The sequence below is a fragment of the Microtus pennsylvanicus genome, chromosome 13 (genome assembly GCF_037038515.1).
Source record: "Microtus pennsylvanicus isolate mMicPen1 chromosome 13, mMicPen1.hap1, whole genome shotgun sequence".
Taxonomy (NCBI): domain Eukaryota; kingdom Metazoa; phylum Chordata; class Mammalia; order Rodentia; family Cricetidae; genus Microtus; species Microtus pennsylvanicus.
In genome coordinates, this window is record NC_134591.1 from 58,989,222 (window position 1) to 59,005,258 (window position 16,037).

The 16,037-nt window shown below is 52.2% G+C and overlaps 1 protein-coding gene across 5 annotated transcripts in view; it reads left to right on the forward strand.

Moving 5' to 3' along the window:
• Positions 1 to 3,219: 3,219 nt before the first annotated feature.
• Dlgap3 (DLG associated protein 3) overlaps positions 3,220 to 16,037 on the forward strand; it is a 76,455-nt gene continuing 63,637 nt past the window's right edge. The window contains exons 1-2 of one of the 5 annotated variants that reach the window (XM_075947161.1): positions 6,070 to 6,144; positions 6,596 to 6,684. The gene's annotated coding sequence lies outside the window, so the exon portion shown is untranslated. Of the gene's footprint in view, positions 3,382 to 3,412; positions 3,541 to 4,118; positions 4,275 to 6,069; positions 6,145 to 6,595; positions 6,685 to 7,625; positions 8,020 to 16,037 lie in introns of those variants that run through there. The other 4 variants (XM_075947165.1, XM_075947164.1, XR_012907585.1 and 1 more) reach the window with 4 other exon arrangements.

A 16,037-nucleotide genomic window follows, 5' to 3' on the forward strand; every position in this document is an offset into this window, starting at 1 on the left:
CTTTTATTTTACATATATGAGTATTTGCCTGCATGTAAATATGTGTAGAGCCCCCAGAGGCCAGAAGACAGCATCAGATCCCTAGAAACTGGTATTACAGGTGGTTGAGAGCCATCATGTGGATGCTGGGAACCGAATCCTGGTCCTCGGCAAGAGCAGCAAATGCTCTTAGTAGCCATATCTCTAGCCCCCAAGATCGATTTTATTTTTATTTATTTATGTATATGTATGAGTGTCAGTGTGTGTATACCTATGTGCCCATGGGTGCCCAGGGACGACAGAAGACAGCGTGAATCCCTGGAGCTGAGCCCCCCAATGTGGATTCTGGGAACAGAACTTTAGTCCTGAGCCATCTTTCTAGTCATATATCTATTTTAAATCATTTATCATATTTTTTAAAGTTTTAAGACAGGGTTTCTCTACATAGCCTTGGTCATTCTGGAATTCACTTTGTAGACTGGACTGGCCTTGAACTCATAGAGATCTGCCTGCCTCTGCCTTCCAAGTGTTGCTGGGATCAAAGGTGTGCACCACCATTGCCTGGCTCCCTTATCATATTTTCAGTGAAAGGATCAACCAAGGAATTAAGGTACCTCATCTGCTCTCCTGCTTGATAGACCTTTTTTCTTTAGCTGTTTTGACACAGTGTGTATACCAGGATGGCTTTGGAATAATGAACCTAAACTAGGTGGTGGTGGTACAAGCCTTAAATCCTAGAACTTGGGAGGCAGAGGTATAGGTGGAGCTCTCTGAGTTTGAGGCCAGCCTGGTCTACAGAGTGAGTTCTAGCACAGTCAGAGCTACACAGAGAAACCCTGTTTCAAAAAACAAACAAAGCCTGGCGGTGGTGGCGCATGCCTTTAATCCCAGCACTCGGGAGGCAGAGGCAGGAGGATCTCTGTGAGTTCGAGGCCAGCCTGGTCTACAAGAGCTAGTTCCAGGACAGGAACCAAAAAGCTACAGAGAAACCCAGTCTTGAAAATAAAAAAACAAACAAACAAATAAACAAACAAACAAAAAGCAAACAAAATGAAATAAAAAAGAAGGAATGAACCTCCTTCTACAGTTTGGAGGGCTGAGAGAACAGACATGTGGCAACATGCCCTGCTTGACTGACATCTGTTCACACGGGTCTACCTGAAACCCTCCAATGGTTCTACTCAAATGCTTTCTTTATGCATTCTCATCTGCCTTTCTTCACCTCCACAGAGCTGGCTATTGCATATAGACTTTAAATTTTCATTATTTTATGGGCACTACATGTGTGCAGTACCCTCAGAAGCCAGAAGAGGGTAGCAGATCCTTTGGTACTGTATTTTCTGATGGCTGTATGCCACTATGTGGGTGCTGGGAATTGAATCTAGGTCATCTGGAAGAGTACCCAACACTCATAACTGCAAAGCCATCTCTTCAGGCCCTGCTTCTAGACTTTAAAAATACTTTTGTATCCACCTCTGTTAGGCATGGAGTCACAAGTTACAGAGTATAAAGCCCCTTGTGAAAGATGATCTGGGAAGACAGCACAGTCGGTAAAACTCTTGCTTTTCATGGTCCCCAGAACCCATGTTTAAAAACAAAACAAAGTCAACCAAAAAGTTAATAACAAAACTAGTCATGGTGAGGAGTGCTTGAAACCCCAGTGCTGAGGTGGCAGAAACAGATGGGTCGCTGGGGTTCACTGGCCAGCCAGCCAAACCTACTTGTTGAACTCCAGGCCAGTGACAGACACTTCTCCCTCAAAAATAGTGGCTAGTGTCTGGAGGAGAACACCAGAGATTGTCCCCTGACCTCCACATGTGTGCGCACACATGTGAGGAGCACGCCCAAACACATGTTCTCACACACCCACCTCAAAGACGGTGACAGCAGAGCCAGAGTGAGCTCTGAACGGCTACACAGGTCAAACTTCCAGGAAGCTGGTTTGGAGAGCCGTTAGTGTTTGCTTAGACAGCCATTGTCCTTACTGATCCTGGAGATGGGTGTTCTCTGTCGGAAGCAAACCTATGTGATTGACCAGTAAGTCCCAGGGGAGCAGCAAGGTGCCAGGGGTCGTCAGTAGACAGCTATTGGATGGACAAATGAAAACTCCACCATGCTCTTCATCTATTTTATTTCTGTTCTTAACAATTTAAACTTTAAAGATGTATTTAGTGTGTGTGAGAGTGGGGGATAGTGCACCCAGGTGCCTCAATGCTCGTGTGGAGGTCAGGGGCAGCTTGGGAAAGTCAGTCTCTCCTACCACGTGGGTCTTGGGGATCCAACTCACCAACTCAGTCATCAGGCTTGGCCGCGGGCACCTATACCTGCTGAGCCGTCTCACCCCTAGACTCTCAATTTTAAAGCACAGCTCTTTGGCAACTGCCTTGACAGATAAGAAGAACTATATACTAAATGTCCCTGCTCATTCTAAGATGCCTTCCGGTTTACAAAATTCATCTTAGAACTGACAGGGCATGGAGGTACCTTTTAGCATCCTACATGATGGCTGTGCTTACGCTCCATGGGAAATGAGACATTTCTCTCGGTTCTACTAAGTGTTCCTGGACCAACTTTCTATCTTACTTTCTCTGACATCTGCTCTTGGCTGAATGAGCGCTGGGCATGAATTGTCTGCAACCTCGGCTCATGACTGAAGGGACAATGGAGTGGTCTCATAGGCGGCAAGATAGTTGGCCAGTTTGTTCATCTTCCACTAGACTACTCGGTTTCCCATGGGAGAAGGGCTCTCCAGGCCCCTTTATGTCATTTATGTAGTGTGTCACCTTAAAACATCTCCCTGGGGAATGGGCGTGGGCTTCGTACCAGATTCTTGCTTGTTAGGACCGGCGATTTCTACCTTTTGTGCCTCAGTTTGTCTGGTTACTCAGGGAGGAAAGCCAGTGACCCCAAAGAGACACACAGAGAGATACACAGAGGAAAGCCAGTGACCCCAAAGAGACACACAGTTGCTGAGGGACGTTAACTCAGAACCACTCCCAAGGTCTGTCTCTAGGGTGGTGGACTGTCTTTCAAGCCTCGAAGCCCACACCTTAAGTTTTCAGAACCAGGCAAGGTGAGGATGTAGATCGCCCTCTACCCCAACTTAGAGCTCCTGAGGCAGCGTGCCCTCGCACCCTCCGGGAAAGTCAGAATCCAGAGCCCGCCCTTCCCCCATCTCCTCAGCCCCTCCTCCTGCGGCTTCCCCACGCGGCCCCCTCCCCCCCATTACAGCATCGCTCTGGGCGCCAAGACGGATTCCAGCCAGGGACTGCTGCAGTCAGCTCTCCGCACTTCTGCAGCCTGTGTCTTGGTTCTGCAGCTTCGCGCTGTGCTTCGGACAGTCCCCTTTCCCTCCTCTACCCCACCCCCGCTATGGCACAGCCCCTGGCTCGGGGCCCAGAGGTGGGCGGGCACAGTGGGTACGGGTGGGGCCCCCAGCTAGGACGGCAGGTATAGCGGGGTTCTCCCGGCACACTGGGGATTGCCTCCACCGGCGGACTGTGGGTGAGGGACGCCTGTCAGTGACTCGGAGGCCGGGCACAGCGCCCCGCCCTGGCAGAGGTGGGGCAAAAGGGCTAGGGTGCGGTGTGGGGGGGGACTCCTAGAGCCCAGGCCAAGAGCCGAAGTCAGGGAGCATACCCGGGAAACTAAGGACAGTAGCCTAAGAGGACGTGCCTGGGAGGGGGAGGCTGTGTGTGACATTCAGGGTGTGACTGCCTCGGTGAGGCTGTGTGTCTCCTTAGCCACCCGCGCTCTGGGCTTGGGTACCCGTGCCTAGGTCTGCTGTGCGCGGTTGTGACACCGAATGTGCTGGTTCCTGGGTCCTCAGTGCACACCGACCCGGGAGACCTCATTGGCACCCCGGAGCTGGGCCTCCCCGGCGCTGTCGCTCAGCGACGCGGGCGCTCCTTCAGGACCGCGGCGGTCGCCCGCCGGCTGCGACCTCGGTCCTCGCGGGGCCGCTGCGGGGGCGGGGAGCGCAGGCCCCCTCCCTGTCGCGGGCTCCTGGCTCGGCCGCCCTGCGCGGGGGCGGGGGCGGGGGCGGAGCGCGCGGGCGGGATCCCCCCGCCTCCCCGTCCTGGTCCCCGGGAAATCCAGCCTCCGTGGCTTGGCCGCCTCCGGCTCCCGCTCCCGCGGCCGCTCAGCGCTCGCTCGGGGCTCCGCAGCCCGCGCGGCCCCTTAGCTGGGGGCTCCGCAGTGCCGGGTCCCGGAGCCGCACTCGCGCCCGCAGTCGTAGCTCCCCCGGCCCGGGCCGCCGGCACCATGTAACCCCGGCCGGAGCCCGACCGGGCCAGGTAAGCGGCTGGGAGGGGTGGGAACCGGGCCGCGCTTGCCGCGCCCTCTGCAGCGCCCCCCAGGCTCGGCCGGGTTGCAGCCCCGGCGCCGCCCACGCCCGGGGCTCTGGCGGCTTGGGCTAGGGCCCCGCGATGGGGGGAGGGGTTGGGCCTCAGCGACCGCCCCCGACCTCACCCTGGGCCTGGAGGCCGGCGTGCCTGACCCCAGGGACGGGTTGGGGACCACGCGCTCCGCAGACGTGCTGTCCCGGCCGGGGCCGCGGGAGGCCAGCCAGTGCCCGCCCAGCCCTTGCCCGGCTGGAACGGAAGCTTGGATCTGGGAGGGAGATTGGCTGTGGGGGGAAGTCGTGGTGTTGGGGAGATCCAGAGAGAAGTTTCCTCTGCAGGTGTGTGAGCGAGCGTGCGTGTGTCTGTGATGAGGGTGTCGCCGTGTGGGTCTGTGGGTGAGTGTAATGCAGTGAGCGTGCAGGGTGTTACCGTCCATGAATCTGTCGACATATGTGTGGATGAGTGTGTGCTGTCACAGTGTGGCTGTGGATGTAGGTGTCTGAGTGTGTATGAATGGACGTGCATGTGCGACTACCTCTGTGAATGGGTCTGGGTATGTTGTACTGTGTGACTGTGGGAATATATCCAAGCAGGGTTCACCCACACCTGGGCTTTGCCTCGCCCCCATTCCTGGTGGGACTAGCATGGAAAGATCATACTTTTCCGAGGTCAGATCGCCCCCTCCCTCCACGGTCTTCTTAGACCTCCTGGGGCACCTTCTGCGATGCCGCTGGTGTCTTTTCCGCATGCTGGGTCCCTGCTGGTGGTACCGGTGTGTGGGAATGGTTTTTTTTTTGGGGGGGGGGGAGTTGCTAGAAGCTGGTGTCATTTCAGTAAAGACCCCTTAGAGTCAGACACTGAGGAAGCCAGGAGGAAGATCTACCTTGTTAACACTGGAGCAGTTGGCTTTCTCCTAGAGTTCCAAGCCCCAAATTTCCGAGTTCTGGGTCATTGGCTTAGCTCACGGTTCCAGGTGGGTCTGTACTTACCTTCTTGAAGTAGTAATACAAGCATCAGTCTAGGACTTTTGAAAATGCTCCTCTTTCATCTCTTCTTTCTCCAACTGCCTTGGAAGCAGGTTGGGCTGTCAGGTTAGCCATATGAAATTGACAGTATTCAGCTGTTTCTTTCTTTTTTTTTAACCTGCAAAAACAACCATTCCACATGGTTCAAACTAATATGATGCCAATTTACAGAAGAGAATGTTGAGGTTAGGGGGATGGGTTTCATTTCTCCCGATCACACATTGCTAGGCAGCGGTAGAGAAAAATCCTCACCGAGGTCTTCCATTGACCCGAGGAACCCAGCTAGGCCCAGGTTTAGAAACTAGTACTTTCTAGTGTGTTTTCTCGGACACTGGATCACTGCCCTCCACTTCTCTACACTATCCCCTGAGTGCGGGGTCTACTTCTGTACCCAGCTGTCAGTGCCTAAAAGAGAGAGATGCGGGAGAAGCGAAGAGGGAGGGGAGGGAGAGCTTCGTGAGTTGGCAGTGAATCAGGGTCTAAAAAGAGATCTGGGAGGGCTAGGGTGGCAGGTGTTTCTAAAAGGAACGTGAACATAGGATGAACAGCCTCAGATGCAGCCCCCACACCCCCCCACTGCCCCACTGATCTGGCAGGCAGTGCCCACTGCATTTTGTGCCAGGGGGCTCACATCCAAGGAATGAGCTTGCATGAAACTGTAGAATGATAGCCAGAGGAAGAGCCGTGCAGTTGAGTTGGTCCAATCTCTTAATTACAGATTGGGGAATCTGAAAGAGAAGAGACCTATTCAAGGTCACACAATGAACCTGTGGATTCCTAGGCTAGTGTTTCCCCAGGTAATTTCCTAACCTTCACATTCTCCCCTGGAACTCCTCACCCCCTTAAGAGCTGAGTGTGGATGTGGGTAGAGGATGAAGACTCAGTATGTCTAAGGCTGTCAATCTGTCAACCTGGGACTCTTCTCAGAACAGAGGAGCCTACAGGTATTCCTGGGAATGGGGATGCCTGGCAGACCCACCATAGAGGAAGGCGGTGGCCTTGTCTTAGTTCCAGCTGGCTAGGGGCTGCCGCTGCTCTAGGCCCAACTTCAGACTTCTTTCTTTCAGTGCCTGCTTCAGCATCTGCCTGGCATGTAGCATCTCTTCCAGCTGATGTTGGCGCTTCAGGGGGCCGGGCTCATTTTTCTTCACCCCACACAGTTTCTGATCCATTTTGCCTCTAGTTGGGCTGATAGTTTTTTTTTTTTGTTGTTTGTTTTTAAAACCTTCCTGGGCTTCTGATGGGTAGAGAAACTTCTGAGCTTTGTCTGATTTAGAAAGGACATGCAGCTACCTGAACCCTTTCTGACCGAGGCTTCCAGGAGTGTGGAGCAAATGGTAAGCACAATTGTCCTTGTTGTCACTGCTGAGGGGCTTTCTGTTTGAGGTGTCTGAAATGAAGGGGGGGGGGGAGGCTATAATCACGAAGCTTTTCTTAAGACACGCTTCCAAAGACTTTCCCAGGGTCTTCCTATCCCGGTGGTCAAGAGGCCTTCCCAGATTCTGATTTCCATCCCCCTTGGGGGAGTCCAAGCCTTGTTTCTCTGTGGGGGGTTGGAAGAACAGCTGTGTACCCTCCACTCTGCAAGCATCGTGTCTGAATTCCCTCTTTTTCCACCCCCTTCAGTCTGAAGGCTGCTGGCTCAGCGGGGCCTCCTGCCGTCTAGGGAGTCTGGGTTTGAGCTGGGGTGAGGCAGTGGCACCATCGTTATGGTAACAAGCTGCCAGCTCATCGTTGCTAATAACTTGTCGGGCCCCTGGGCTCAGCGCTTCCCACTAGTGCTTCTTCCCATGTTACAGACAGAAAAAGTGAGGCTTATGCAGGAGGGATCTGGGAAGAGGAGAGTCTGAGACCGTTGGGTGGCCTTTTCCTTCGGTCTCTATCTGGAGAGCCATGGGCAAAGAGGTGAGGTTGCTTGGGAGCTGAGTTCCAAAGGTGATTGCTCATGGTTTGATTTCTTGGGGTGTTAATAGACCTGTGCTTGCATAAACTTGTACATGCTAGCTGATATGTTCCTGTGCATATTAGACGACAGCCCACAGGCAAGCATGTTCCAAGCATCAGTGCACACTAGTGTATGAATACTGCTTCTCCCATCTGCACATAAGGCACCCAAGAAATCTGGGTTTGTGGGGGTGTCCAGGTATGTGGGTGGGGATCTGATCTTTTCCTGATGCAGCTTCAAAGTATCTTGCTAACAAAGGGACAGGATGGTCCCAGGGTTCTTCTTCTTCCTTCCAGTCCAGAGCTCAGAAGGGAGTGGGCTGGGATGGTAGACGGGACCCAAGCCCTCGGCTTTAGAAGGCTTCTGCCTCTGTGCCCTTTGAGCTCAGGTAGCCCCTGCTGCCCCCCACTCTCTGTTCTTTCTCATCCTCTCCTCTTCCTGTGTGTAAATATTAAAGAGCTGAGCCCGCAGGGCTGATGTAGACATGGGGAGAGCATGAAATTAAAAAGGATTCCCTCGCCCCCATCCCAACACCCCCGCTCCACAGTCCCCTGCTCCAGTTTCTTCCCCTCTCTCTTCCCCTCACTCAGTGGTTCCACATGCCTCTCCTCCCCCCAGTCCAGATGGGAGCTGGCTCCTGCAGAAAGGGGGTTCAGAACAGGGTGTGGGGAGCTACCTCTCAAGGCCTCCTCCCAGCACATCTGCCTACAGGGCTGAGAGCCCCCACGTGAGTATTTATTTTGTTTTGGGGTGGTGGTTAAGAAGGAAAGAGCCTTCTGGAGCCAGCTGTGAGTGGTGCTGAGTGGCTCAGGCCTGAAAGGAGGTGGGTGGGGTCCTCTCTCTAGGCTTCTTTAGGGAAGCTCCAGGTCTGGATTCCTTTTCTCTCTTGAGACTTTCAGGGGAGGGAGTGTGTTCAGGTGTGTAGGTGCACTGGAACAAGGGTGGGAGAGGGGTTTCGGTGGATGAAGCTTCTCTTTTGATTTCTGGGTTTCCGAAAACCCAGCCAGAGTGACTGCAGGAGCTGTCCTCAGTGCTGAACGAGACTCCCGAGACGCGCTCCTCTGGAGCTGTCCCGGGTGCTGAAAAAGGTTGGGTGGGCTGATGATGGAGAGGTGCCTGGACAGTCCTGAGGGTTCACTAGAAAAAGTCTCCCAGGTGACCCATTTTCCAAGGGCAGAGCCCTGGATAGAAATATATATATTCTGAGGTCATTTTTAGGAATTTAGGTCTCATAGTTTTTAGTGGCATTTGGTAGAAGGACTTTCTTTTCCGTATCTGAGTTCACCTTCCTCTTTCTAAAGCCATCGGACTCTTAGTGTGGGACTGGGAAGGGGCAATGCAATTGTGTGGCTGCGAGCTTTCTCTGAGATCATCATAGTACAGCAAGCTTATTCACTCTGCCCAAGCCTTTTTCCTTTTGAGCCCCAGAAGTTCAGACTCAAGTCAGTCAGAGTTTGAGTCTGGCCAGGTAGACCTCAGGATATAGTCAGGATAATGGATAGGCCACTTGGTGCCAACCTGCTAACCATAACTTTAGACTTGAGAGCAGGAACCCTAAAATATTCTGCAAGCCTGCTTGTGCACTGCCCATCCCCAGTCCTAGCTCGAAGCATCATTTGGGAGAGACTTTTGTTGGGGAGGAAGATTTCTCAGCAAAGGATTCGAGGAGTGGGTGGGGTTGTTCAGTGCCATGGAGAAGAGAAGGAGGAGGCTACTGGAGACAGGGCAGCAGGGAAAAGGGAAGATCTGGGGGAGTAAAGAATGTTCAAATGGAAGGACGAGGTCTGGGTTTCAATACTCGTCTTCTCTCAATAGCTTTTCCCCTACTGACCTGCAGTCAGGGTCATGTGCAGTATCTGGGTTCAAGGGAATAGAGCAAGGTGTTATTTCTCCAGGTCCCTCTTTTTGTCATCCCTGGGGGATGAGAGCCAAATGTCAGGACATGCAGATGAGGCTGTGGGGGAACAACAGGCAGGAGGGGTTGGATGGCAGCTCACCTCCCATCCCCAAGAGCACAATCAAATATTCAAATGGAATCCTTCTGAGGAGGAGGGGCAGGGAAAGGTTTCCAGATGCCTCTGGGCAGACATTGGGTGTGGCAGGAAGTTCAGGACGAGGGAGAGATTTCCTGAGGTCTCGCACAAAACCAGTCTTCTCCCGGACAGGACTCCTGGTTAACTAGGGGCCCCGTCACCCGTCATGTTTTTGATGTAACCCATCAAGATGATTCCTCCTTCTTGAGCTGCTTCAGAGAAGCTGAGTTTTCGTATGCTTGTGGGTGCTGGGAGGTGGTGGGTGTGGGTGTGGGTGCCTGTTTGGGGAGGGGAGGTGTTTGTGCTCCACTCGGCTCCCTTGGTTACATAACAGCTTTGATAAGACTTTACTTTGGAGCTGCTGCCGCTGCCTGAAGCAGTCACCCCTCCACCCCCTCACGGACTGCTCGGTGTCCACCCCCTTCTCCCTGGCCCCTTAGAGAGTCCCTGCTATTCATGATCCAGTGTTCTAACAGTTGCTTCTCTGCCAGGAGGTGTCCGCAGCTTGCCTTCCTGTCCCTGAGTGGCTCCTGTTGTGAAATACTTGCTTTTATTATTTTGAGCCTGGGTCATCCCCTTTACAGTTCTGAGCTAGTTTCCTGGTTAAGGCCCTCAGACTGCCTTGGGAAACTCGACACCATGGAACTGTCCTGTAGGGAAGAAGAGGGCTGTCCCAGGAGGCTTCAGGACACAAACTAGCTCATTGATTGTTCGTCTCCTGCTTTCAATATCTTCACTATGTTTGGGAGTGGAGAAACATCTCCAGAAGTGCTAAGAGGGATGTGCAGTTAAGGGGCTGTGTGTGTGGTGGTGGGCTGCCTCTTGAATTGGAGGAGTTATACCAACTTTATTGTTATCCTCACCCAAGTTGTCTAAGCAGATACTCTTTTTTTCCCCTAGGCATAGAACAAGGGAATTTCAGAGGCTTTCTCTAAAATGCCTTTCCCTGAGTGAAGAGGGAATGGGATGTGACCAGGAGTTGGGTATATGTACCTTGTAGCTAACAGGAACATCTTTGCAAATGGAGAGGTAGGGGGCTTGCAAGTTGTGAGTGTAAAGCTTGTGAAGTTACTGGGAAACAGGATGGTGGGTTTCTCTGTGGGTAAGGTGGAAGCCTGTGGAGGATCTGTGAGTGGGTCTGTGATGGCGTCGATACACATTTGTGTCTATCCATGTGGGCACTCAATACCTGGGTGTATGTATGACTTCGTATGCATCCATTTACATACGTGGTACATATGTGGCTATGAAGGCAGCTAAGCTAGCAGGTGGGTGTGTGATACGCTCATCCAGGGATACAGATATGTGGCCATGTGTCTGTGAACATGGATGGAAGGCTGCATAGATCCTTAAATATAAGTATGTGTATGTGTGTACTTAATTATTTAGAAACATGTCGGGCGGTGGCATGGTGGCGCCTTTAATCCCAACACTCAGGAGGCAGAGACAGGCGAATTTCTGTGAGTTCCAGGCCAGCCTGGTCTACAAGAGCTACTTCCAGGACAGACTCCAAAGCTACAGAGAAACCCTGTCTCGAAAAACCAAAAAAAAAAAAAAATTTAGGAACATATGAATAAATGTGCATAAAGTTGATTCATAGAGAAGACAGATATTAAATTTGACTCAACATTGGCTCCGTTCAAAAGTTATTTCCCCCTAGCTTGAACTTGGTCCACTCTGATGCCTACGGCTCTTCTCCAGAAAGCAGGTCTTTCAAATTTCATGCCATCTAGTTCCTATCACCATTCATATGAAGGCAGTTTGCAGAGGGAAATCGTGAAGACAGCTGTGAAAGAGGTCTGGTCCTGATGTTGTCCAGATGCTGTGATGTTTAGGGTGTATGTGGGAAAGTGTGAGAGGAGAAACATCAACACCACTCAGAGGTTTCATGAATTAGGAACAAGTTGGATGTGACAGAGGAAGAGGGCAGGGGATATTTAGGAGGCCCAGTTTATGTGTCTATATGTGTATACATCCTGGTGCCCATATGGGTCCTGTGGCATTACTTATCTGTGGTACTATATGCACATTTAACGTAAGTGTGATTTCTAATATGCATATGACAACAAATCTGTAGGAGTCCACAGACAGACAATGCCCATAAATGTTAGCATACACACATATGTGAGCAGAGTGTATAAAATATCCCAGTATACGGTAACAGTGTCCTGATGGCAACTGGCACCCATAAGCCTCTGTGTCTCACACACTCGTGGTTTTTTTGTTTGGTTTTGTTTGTTTTGTTTTGAGAGAGAGTCTCACTCTGTAGTTCAGGATGACACAGAACGCGGTATGTAGCCCACGATGGCTGCAGAGCCGTGGCAGTCTTCCTGTCTCAGTCTCCTGAGTGTTGAGATTACAGGTGTGAGCCACCATTCCCAGCTCCTCCAAGGCTGGCGTTAGCTCATCCGCAGCCTTTTTCCGTCACATGTGCCTCACTCAGGGCACGCATTTGCTCAGCCGGTGTCTGCTTTACGCCGACAATTTTCCACAGGCTGTACTTGACACTCAAGAAGATCCTCAACTTCAAGTGACTTACAATCTAAGGAGGAGGAGTGGAGGCCCGTGAGCACAATGGGCGCCGCGAACACCAGGAGGAGGTTAGGTCAGCTCTGGAGTGGGAGGGAAGAGTTTGGCAAGGACCCAAAGAAGCTAAAGCTTAAAAGGGGCAAAAGCATTTGGCAGGTGAGCAGCTGAGGGAAAAGTCATTTACAGAGCAAGAATCTGGCCGGCGAGATGGCTCAGTGGGTAGAGGCACTAAGTGGGTCCAGTCTCCAGGACCTACATGGTGGAAGGAAAGAAGTGCCTCTCTTAGGTCCTCTGTCCTCCGCATGCGCACTGTGCACATAAGCGAATAAATAAGTACATAAGAAATAAGCATAAACATAATTATCAAAAAGAAATGCCCCAACTGGTCTCCTACCTCTACCCTTGCTCCATGGATTCAGGAGCTGGAATAAGGTAAAGCCATACTTTCTTTGCTTCCTCCCTCCCTCCCTCCCTCCTTCCCTCCCTTCCTCTCTTTCTTCCTGCTTCTCCCACCCCTTTTTGAGACAGGTCTCAATCAAGCTGGCCTCAGACTTGCTAAGTAGCAGAGGATGACCTTGAACTTGCGATTCCCCCAGCCAACCTCTACCTCCTGAATGCTGGGATTACAGGGACTCAGCACCATGATAGATTTTCTGTAGTGCTGGGGGTTCAGTGCAAGGCTTTGTGCATGCGAGGCAGGCACTCCACCAGCTGAGTGGCTTCTCCAGCCATGGCCATGTTTTCCCTCTCTGGGAGTGACATCCAGAGTGCCTAGTGGTCAAGGCCCGATTGTCGTGTGTCAGATCATCGCCCATCACCTCCCTGGTCCCAAAGGGCTTCCTTTGCATCCCACAAAGAAGCTGGAAAATCCCACCTTGAGGCTTGATGCTCTCCTTCCTGTCAGCCTGAGATGCTCTTTTTAGACATTCATGCCACTTCCTCCCTCACTGTCTTCAAATCTTGGCTCAGAAGTGTCTTCTCTGCGAGGCCTCCCTCCCCAGCAGTCTAACTTAAATAGCCCTTGCCACTCTACCCCCTCACCCCAGTTCATCTATATTTTAAATTTTCACTCAACCACCACCAGCTACCTCACATGTTGGCTTCCGATCTCACTCTCTTCCCCAGACCATAACTTTCCTGTGGATGGGAGCGTCATCTGCGTGGCTCACTGTGTTACTGCCTGTGTGGGTAACTGTCTCTGGTTCCGAGGTGGGCACTCGCAGTTTATTTGTGACGAATTATAAAGGGATCACATTTGATGCCCATAGGATGCCCATAGATCAAGGTGTGAGGCAGGGGGACCAGTTGGGGTGCTGTTGTGATAGCCTTGGTGAGACATTAGAATGAGGGCGGACTGATGTAGAGCGCTAACCATGGAGGAGGAGGAGGAAAAGAGACATAGTATACACACGTATGTACATACCCACATACACATCCATGTGCACACATGTATTTTAGTCAGTCATACTTGCTCCCTTTGGGGAAGACTAAGGAGGGAAGTAGACGTGTGTGTGTTGTGTGCTGTGTGTATGTCATGACTAATAATACCCCATGAGAAGCTGGACACCCTCCAGTTAACCCTGGCTGCCATTCTCCCTTCCTTTTGGATCGTGGCACTACCAACCCACACACGCCTACTTCTGCCAGCCAGGCTGCAGAGGGCTGCTAAGTGGGGTCTCTGCGGTCCCACTGCACCGGTGACGCAAAGCTCCTGCCTTAGGGAGCAGGCTAGATTGTAAGTGGGACCCTGAACAACAGGAAAGACTTTAGCAAATCAGAGCCACAGACATAGCTTTGAAGACAGAGAGAAGGGTGGTAGGAGCTGTGGGTCAGAGAGCTTAGGCAGATCTCGGACTTCCTGCAGTCAGATGTGGTATCCTCCCTGTCCAGTCCACCCTCCTCTCCTGGCAGGATGGGTACCTTAACCAAAGATGCTTAGGAGCTGTTGGCCCCTGGGGCTGTGATGTGAAGTCAGGCCCAGTTCTATAGGACGGTCTGGGGCTTGGCAGTATGGGAGGAATTTCTTTGTGTCTTGACAGATCAGTCCCCTTCTCACAAGAGAGCCAGGGGCTTTGAGCTTGTAATGTAGAATGGGGATCTAAGGTCAGACCTCAGGCAGGACCAATGGGCTGCTAGCAAGACAGGACCAAGACACAGTCTGTGATCCATGCTGATGAGACCAGAGAAAGAAAAGGGGGTGGTGGGTCCCTGGGGAAAGGGAGCATTCAAGGCTAAAGATCTTTTTTGAGTGTACCTTCCCCAAACCTCTACACCTAGGGTGGAGCTGCTTTGGAACAGACATGCTGGGACCAGAACCCATTCTAGGTTGTGGGGTGGAGGGGACCTCTATTGCTTCCCTCCGTTTTTGGGGTTAGGGACCCGGTTGCTGCAGCCTCTCCCTTCCCACCTGGGCTGTGAGCTTGGGGGTTGGGCCGAAACAGCCGCCAGAGCCGCCCACCTGCCCGCGGTGTCATGGCAACGACTCTGCCCACGTGGACGAAGAGGAAAGGGAGGAGAAAGAGGAGAGGAGTCGCGACCGACAACGTGAAGATGGGAGGGGGCTTCTCAGGGTCCCTTAGGCTAGGATCCCCACTCCTCAGCTTGGACCAACCCTAACTCCCTTCTCCCTAGAGACCCCAGGGGAGGGTGTGGCTGTGTTTCAGTCCTGGCTACAGAATATGCTTGTCCTTGAGTGGCCTGAGTAATGATGACCTTGGCCTCTTCTGTGTGGACCTTGGCTGGGGTTCTGGGGGGACAAGGAGTTTTTGCACATGCACGCTTCTCCATGTCTCCCCATCCAAGTTGGGGGGTGGTGCCTGGGGCTGAGGGGATGAGAGCCCGACCTACTTCTCCATTTTCTCACTATTTTTCAAAAGGAAAATGACCCACTTTTCAACCAATCGGACTGGGGCCTGTTCCCAGGCTGATTTCCGGAGCCCCCCTGCCCAGGCCTCTGCCCCATTCCTCAGCCTCTTTGCCACGTGCTGTACCCGCTTCTAGGGAAAGCAGGTGCACCTATGTGGAGGGGTTCTTCATTGCCATCTGCACCAGGCATAGGGAAGATCTTGTTCCCATTGGGGGTGGAGGGTGGGCCAAAGCTGGTCTGAGAGGAATCAGCCACTCTGGGCAGACGCTCTTGACTGCCACAGCCCTTGGCATTCTGAGCGTTCCTGCTCCTAGCCCCTGACAGTGCCAGGCTGCACCTCCCATGCCACAGAGTGGCAGGAAGGATTCCGCAGATGGTGGTGGGGCTGTGCCCTCACCCGGTTTGTTTTTAGTGGTTGGTGGTAGCCTGGCTCCTTTAGCTGCTCATTTCCAAACGGGAAGGGAAAGCCTTTCTGACTGTCTACTTGTGTGCCTGCCGCACTTCTTCCAAGAGGCCCCTCAAGAAGGGTTCTGCCTGGGCCTTGCTTCTAAGCCCCTCCCCCTCTATGATATTGGTCTGGGCCTCAGAGCCCCTTTCCTCCCTCCCTCAACTATATTGGCCTGGGCTGGCTTGGGGGGTGATTAGGGATTTAATTATTTAGTTTCTCCAGCTCAGTAGATTAATTCCATCCATCACAGGCAGGCCGAGCCTTCTCTCCCTCTTTGGACTGCCTGGCCAACCCCAGAGGAACGGAAGATCATTGCTCACCTGGGCCTAGTATTGGATCTGGGAACAATGGATAAAGTTCTTGTTGGGGGAGGATTTGATGTATGGCATTGATCAGATGTGGGTGCCTATGAGATGTCGACACATAGAGCTGTCCTAGGGAGATAAGCGTGTGGACATATGTGTCATGCTTGCATCTCTGCAGCTTGGAGGCACCCAGACATCCGTGTCTTTTGGGGGATAATGCAGCCATGGATGTACCCATGTGGGAACAGTGTCTTTGGACACTAAGTGTCCAGGATTCTGTGTGAGCACAAGTGCTGGCTGTGGCCCTTAACATCTGGATGAACATGAGGTTAAAGGTGAGTGGACACAGGTTCCTGTGTGATCATGTGTGAGGGAGAAATGGAAGGGGTGGAGCTTTCCTAGGTAAGAGCTGAGCCAGACCTACAAAGAGGGGTCTATCTGCTGATGTCATCAGAGGACTTGACTCAGAAAGATATTATTTATTTATTTATTTATTATGTATACAATCATCTGTCTGAGTGTATGTCTGCAGGCCAGAAGAGGGAACCAGACCTCATTACAGAT